This window comes from Poecilia reticulata, linkage group LG15 (assembly GCF_000633615.1).
Source record: "Poecilia reticulata strain Guanapo linkage group LG15, Guppy_female_1.0+MT, whole genome shotgun sequence".
Lineage (NCBI taxonomy): Eukaryota > Metazoa > Chordata > Actinopteri > Cyprinodontiformes > Poeciliidae > Poecilia > Poecilia reticulata.
Genome location: NC_024345.1, coordinates 2107710 through 2114939, shown reverse-complemented (window position 1 = coordinate 2114939; position 7230 = coordinate 2107710).

Sequence of the window (7230 nt, the reverse complement as noted above, 5' to 3'; positions counted from 1 at the left end):
GGGTTAATGAGAGCCATGCTGTGATGACTTGATGAAGGCAGAGTTTCAGAAAGAGCAGGAGTTTCTAAAAAAGACAGAGGCCCAAATTCAAGGGGTTAAATTTGGAAGTAAAATTTCTTTTCTGTCATATTTGATAGATTTTACAACTACTGAACTTATCATAGTGACTTGATTGTGTTATAAAATTATTCTTTGTGATTGGAAAACACATAGTACCACCCTTTTAATGCGTCAGCGTCATTGATTTATTGGATAAGAGCAACTTCAAATACTAAGTACGGTAAGTAAAGTTTACTTATCAGGAGCATCTGAAAGCATTAACAAAACAGGCTATAGAAACAAATAGAAATGATTAACATACAAAAAAAAAAGACATAAAACCTGATTATGGAAAAAATGCTTGCAACTATATTTTGAAATGCTGAGAGTCTTGCCAAAATTAAAAACTCATGAGCAAAATATTCCGCAGACTGAAGTGGCCTACCTCCATCGCTGTGTTAGCCTCGGACGAGGAACAAGCAACAGACTGTAAGTCTGGGACTGAAGGTGAACACAAGTACTTTAAAACAAATCCCACAGTTTACTGAGTCACTCCATAAAACTTGTGTAATACGAGTTGATTAACAGGATTTGGTGAGACGTCTGGCAGCTGCATTTAGAATGACTTATAAAACGTATGATTTGTCCAGACTAGTAAAACGGGCGTTACAGTAATCTAGATGTGTGAATATGCATTTTTTCTAGATCTACAGTGGGAGCCATGTGTCGTAAGTTAGAAATGTTTCTTCATAAAAAAAGCATCAAAGGTTAAAACAGAATCAAAATTAACTCATCCTTTAAGCACAATTAAACAGGAACTATTATCTGGTGATATATTGCTGGTATTAGAAATCAGGAAACTGCAAAACTGGTCACCAGTCCTAGTTAAATAATGTATGAAGGTCAACTGTCTGCCTAGTTCTGGCTTAGAATACATACACAACAGAATCAGCTGCAATAATGTCACCTAAAGGAAGGTTGTCAAAAATAATAAAAATGAACCCAGAATGGAGCCCTGTGGAACACCTCAGTCTGGGAAGAACTGCTCTGACTTGACGGACATGATGACGAAATGTTGACTTTGCAGCAAAAGCTGCTTCATGACTCATCAATTGCTCCAAATGTTCCTTAATTATTCAGCACCTTTAGTCAAATTGAAATATGAAATCACACTTTAAAATGGTTGCATTTGTGGTTAGTTTTAAAAGTTGAACTGCACATTTCGTCATATCAACTTCTGTCAGTTTAAACACCATGATCATAACTTCAATATTCCTGCATTATTTATACAAGCAGAACTCAAAGCATTTCCCAATGAGGATTATTTACAGAGAGATATAATTTTACAAAGGAAGATCTCCAAGGTTGGATCGCTGCATGTTTGTTTCACCTACTTAGAGAAAGTTTTGGAACAATCTTCTGCATTATTCTAACCTGCAGTTCCTTATCCAGCCGGTGGAAAAGTAAATCTACTGTTGATTCAGGAGCAGCGCAGGTTAATCTGATCCTCCCCGGGGAGTCAACATCACAAAGCTGCGCGCAAAACATTTTAGAGATTGACCTTTCACCCATCGAGCCCCGACCAAACCATTATGGATCTCATGCAGTTTGCCTCAGACAGGTAAATTACACGTGTGCAAGTCACATGTTGCCATGTTTGATACCCACACTTAACATGGACGCTTCTCTGATGAACGCAGCTGAATTTTAACATGGATTTACTAAAATCTTTATATCTGTGAAATGTATCAGCACACACACACACACACACACACGCACACGCGCACACCCCCCCACACACACACACACACGCACACACACACACACACACAAGCACAAGCAGGAACGAAACACACGGTCTGAGAATCGATCTTCGCCTGACAACATCAGAGCAACCTGATCCGTCTTACTAAAGGCCCCTACCTGCATTTATTGCTCCGTTAAAACACCTTTTTGTTGTTCTACCAATTCACCATGCTGTAATTGCACTAAAGCAGCATATGGTCTTCATCTTGAGATAAAAGCCAGCAGGCTGCAGATGGACGACGCAGGAGAGGAGCGTGTGTGTGTGTGTGTGTGTGTGTGTGTGTGTGTGTGTGAGTTTGTATACGTACACCCGTTGTTTGTGTATGTTGTGTATGAGCGCACTTTGGCATATGTATATGTAAGCATCTTAGTGCAAATTGGACTCGACACAACCAAGGGGCAGCGAGAAAAACTGCATGATGTCACTGTCGTCATGCAGCAAACGCAGCCGACTCGGCCTGGAGGACGTTTGGTCGAAGCCGCTTCGCAAACACAGGAATGGAAGGAGATTATTAACACATCACGACCAAACCCACACGTTCGCTTTCCAATTTTATCCCCTTTCCAAGAATATTTGGGACACTTTTACTGCAAAGTGATGTGAGGAAAAAGCCGGGCGGAGTAATTAAAAGAGCAAAATTAACCATCCATGTGTTAGTTTTAAAGGATAGTAGGTCACTTTCATCCAGATAAAACTGGATGAAAGTCAGTATTATAATCCAGTGATCAAACTGGATTATAATACTGACTACTTCTCAAAATGTTTTTTTTTGTTTGTTTGTTTGTTTAGCAAGAGATTAAAAACACCAAAGTGCCAAAAGCATAAATCTTTTTTACACTGCCATGTAAAAATATCCATACCAATTTTTCCCATTGTGTCACATTACAGCCACAGGCATTAAAGTATATTTTTAGGATTTTAAATAATCAGTAGGAATACCTGTGGAGGGAATAACTAACAGCAACTTCGCCTCTAGTTGGCCTAGTTTATAGTGCAAATATCTTTGTACTCTTGAAGTAAAACAAAACTAACTTATAATTGACTTTTCAGCAAGATATAGGAGCTTGTTTTAATAATTCCTTAATATTAATGAAAATGTACAGGTTCGAAGACAAAGACTTGTTAGAGTCTGTAAAACACAAGGCAAGGATTCTGCTTACGATACATGTAAATTGTACATCCATAAACAAAAATCCATTTATGAACTACTTCGAAATGTCTTCTCCAAGTGAAAAGGGATTTATAATTTGAAAAATACCCAGAGTTCTGCTGAGATTACTTTCTCTACCGTCAACGATGTGACTATGACGACTTTGGTGCGAGAGCCAAAGCACTAAAAGAAAATCACAGTGGACGGTTCCAGACTAACAGAAGATTAACTTATGAACAGTGCGTAATGTCACCGTTTTTCTTTTTTTAATGTGTGCGCTGCTCAGTCAGGTTTGTAAAAGTCAGTCTGATTAGAGCCCAGCTGGGGCTCAGTAAACCAACACTGGGCCTTCGGACTCCCACCAACTTACATGAGTTCCCAAACAAACCCCGACCTCCGCCCCGCCCGCCTTTATTTCGGGCTTCATCATCATTCCTCTCTCATTGCTTTTTCCCCTTTTCACAGGCATCGCTAACGTGGATTTGCACTGCGAGTTACACAAGACTCTCCAAACACAATACGCGCTCGGCTCCAAATTAAAATACCAAGGTTTATTGAGCAATGCCTCTCTAATGGTTTCATCTGCCAATGGGTGTATCTTTGCACACATAAATACACAAACAGTGTCTCCACTCCAACCAAAAAGAGCCACTCTTCTCTCTTCTTATGTAAGCTGGCAGAAAATCTCCTAAATCCCTCTCTTTTACTGTTGTTTTGTTGCATTTCAGCTGCCACTCCTTCTAAAGCAACATCTGAGGATGTGGCAATTAGAACCGGAGCGAAGCGTTGGCGCATCAGAGCATTTAGCACAGATGCTAATAAGACGAAAGAAAGTAAAATCCCAGGTCTTTTGAAACATCAGAAGTGTATGCTTTTAACCTGTCACTTTAGATATGTGGTATTTCAAAGCAAGAGTCCAAATTTAAGAATCAAAGTACTTGTAAAGCTCCAAGGTTCTTCTTCTAATGTTTCCCTAATAAAAAAAAGCATTTTATGCAGAATTGACTCTTTGGGTCAGTGAGAATTAATGGAAAGCCAATGTTAAGACCAAATGTGTTTGATCTTTCAGTACTGTCATGAATCAAAGGACAGTTTTTTATCCCACTGGGATTCATTGGGAATTAAATGTTAAGATGAAAAACCAACATTTACTAATGGCCACTTTATTGGCAAAATCCTCCTTATGCTTTAATTCGTGACGGCAGAGATTCAACGAGGTGTCAAAATCCATTCCTCAAAGAGTTTGGTTTATTTTGAAAGGATGCTTTCATTCAGCTACGGCAGATTTGTCGGCTGAACATTCTTGACGCAAATGTTTTCCCAAAGGCGCTCTACTGGATTGAGATCTGGCAACTTGGAGCCACTGGACGACAGAGCGTTTATCGTTATGTTCTAGAAACCATCAGATGTTGGTCACATTGTGGCTATGAAGGGATGAACATGGTCATAAACTTTTGTTTGCTCAGTCGTTACTAAGGGTCCCAAAGCGTGGAAAGAAAATATGCAGCTTATTCCAAATTCTGATTGCGCTATTTGAATGTCACATCTTAATCTGTTGTGGTCCCAATTTTAGGCTGCAGAGCACCACATTTATAGGGGTTTTGTTTTGTACCAAAGGATCCTGGGTTTGTATCCCAGCTGGGTTCTACCTTCATGGAATTGTCATGCTCTCTCAGGGTACTCTGACTTGTTCGATAGATCGGCCTCTCTAAATTGCCGAGACACGGGTCGAATTCCTACCACTGTCTCCATCATTGCCCAACAAGTCATCTTTACCATGACTGGAACCCTAAACGCGTTGAATTGCTGCCAGGCGGTTGGTTGACTGGCTAATGTTGTAACCAAGCAATTTAACAGGTACACCTCATAAAGTGAGCTGGTAGTTGACGAGCTTTAAAAACCCAGACTGAGCCCAGCTAAGCAGTGTCACGTAGACATAAAGTAAGGTCTACTGTATCTCTGACACATGCGCAGGTGCAAAGTGGATGCAGCGACCAAAGGGAAACAGAAGAACATTAGAAACAACCAAGAGACAAAGGCTGTGTTGGAAACAATGAGAGGAAAGGTCATGAAGACAGAGGGAGAGCGAATGAAGAAGTGAATGAGGCAGGAGAAAGGCAAGAAGGAAAGAAAGAGGGAGCAATGGAAGGTTGCTGCTAATTCTTCCATATCTAAGCCTCTTTGCAGAAACTCCCTTTGTCTTCCAAGTCCCAGTCATTAGAGCCTAATCCTATCAACCAAGGGCTAATCTGAGGGCAGAGGGTTCAGCCCCCTCTTCACCACAGGCCAGCACACACACACACACACACGCACGCACACACACACACACACACACGCACTGGTAGAAACACACACACAAGTATGCCGCTAATCTTTAAGAAATGTTTAAAGACGTATAAATTCTTGCTCTACAGGCATAATATCACATCATTTGCACACATTATGTAATTACAATTTGCACTAAAAACGTCATGTTGCGATGTTACAAAAAATATAAGCATTTACCTCCAAAAAGTTCACTTCAAGTCCAAACTTTCAAAGCGGTGACATTATTTCAGAAGCAGAGCAGAGTGATGCCGGGGTGTGTGGCTGCGCGGCCGGCCGGCCGAAATCGGCTCCCCACACATTCCGCCGGCGCCTCTCCTGCTGCCATCATCATTCTCCGCTTTATTTTCAGCTCTGACTATGGCCAAGATTAGTTATTGATTAGCAAAGATATAAATTATTCTAAAGTGAAAGCCCAACAACACAGTCATTATAGATCGACCACTGGCCAGCTCCGATATATCACTCCATTTCCTCTGCACTGCGCCCCTGCCACCAGCTGGAGAAATGCTCAAATAATGAGATGAAAAGAGAAGAGAGGGGGGAAGAAGGTTTATGACTTTGGCACACTCTGTTTGACCCTTCGTATAAGGTGTTTGGATAATATCAGCTTCAATTTCTGAGATGGCATGCTGCTTAGAGAGTTTCAACTGGTGGAGTAAGATGAAGCATGAGAGTTTGTGTCCATCAGGGTCATAAATGGATGACAAACCTGATGACATTTCCTGAAACAGACGAGGATGATGGGGTTATTTCGATGAATTTATAATCCAGCACTTCTGGTTCTAAAGCCAAGAGCGGTGTTGTTCAATCAACAATGTTGGACACACCTCTTCCGTTTTGTTAATGTTGTGTCTTGTAATTTCTAATTGTTCTTAGTACATGTTTTTGTTGTGTTTTGTCGTTTTTAGTTGTGTTTAGTGAATCGTTGAAGCAGTTTGCACTTCAGGGCCCACCGTGGAGTCGGGAATTTTTTTGTTGTCCGTCATTTTGACTGACGGGTTCAAACAAATCCTATGACGACCCGTCAATTTTTAAAACGACACTAATGACATGTTTAATTACATTTAATTAATATTCAACAAACACTGACCGCAATAAGTTTTTAACATCAAGGTAAAATACTTTGGAATGATCATATCATAAAGTAACAGCAGTCAGGAATGTTACCACAGACACTAGAACTAGACACCATCACCAAGGGCAGCTTAAGAGTCTCAAAGAGATGGTAATGCATCATAACAAAACCAGAATTATTAATAATAAGAGGCCTTGATTAAAAGATATTTCTGGAATAGATGGGTGGTTTAAATAGATTAGAGTGTATGAAAGAGGAGGATCAAGTGTGTGAAAGGATGAATCTTACAATAAAATATGCACTTATTGCAGAGCTCATGACTAAATGTAAGAGCTGCAGAGATATTAGTTCATGTCATGTTTCATTTAAGCAACAGGTGATATAAGAGTGCTTTACGCAATAGAGCGACCCTTTGTCATCTGTTTCAGCTTGTTGAATGGATATTTATTACATCTTAAATCAGTCTGCTTTAGCTTTAGGGTGAAGGGACTTTGTCAGAGTAAGGTACAGAGGTAAGTTTCCAATCTTTTATTTTGAAATATTCTCATTTTTTCTCACTGTTTCCACTTTGGGTTTTTTGTTGGTTTTTTTTTCCCTTTTTGCTTACACATTCAAACCAAACCAGCTCAGTACATTTGGAAATGAAATGGCAGATTGGGGTTAGGAAAAAAGGAACATGGTTTGGCAGAAGTTACACCATATACATAACCTGAGCTTTTCTCACAAGCAATCACTGTCATGGTGGATGTAATATTTCGAACCCACATGCGAGAACACGACCAGAAGAGACGATAATGAATACAATAATGATTTATTGAAGTCAGGGGAAGG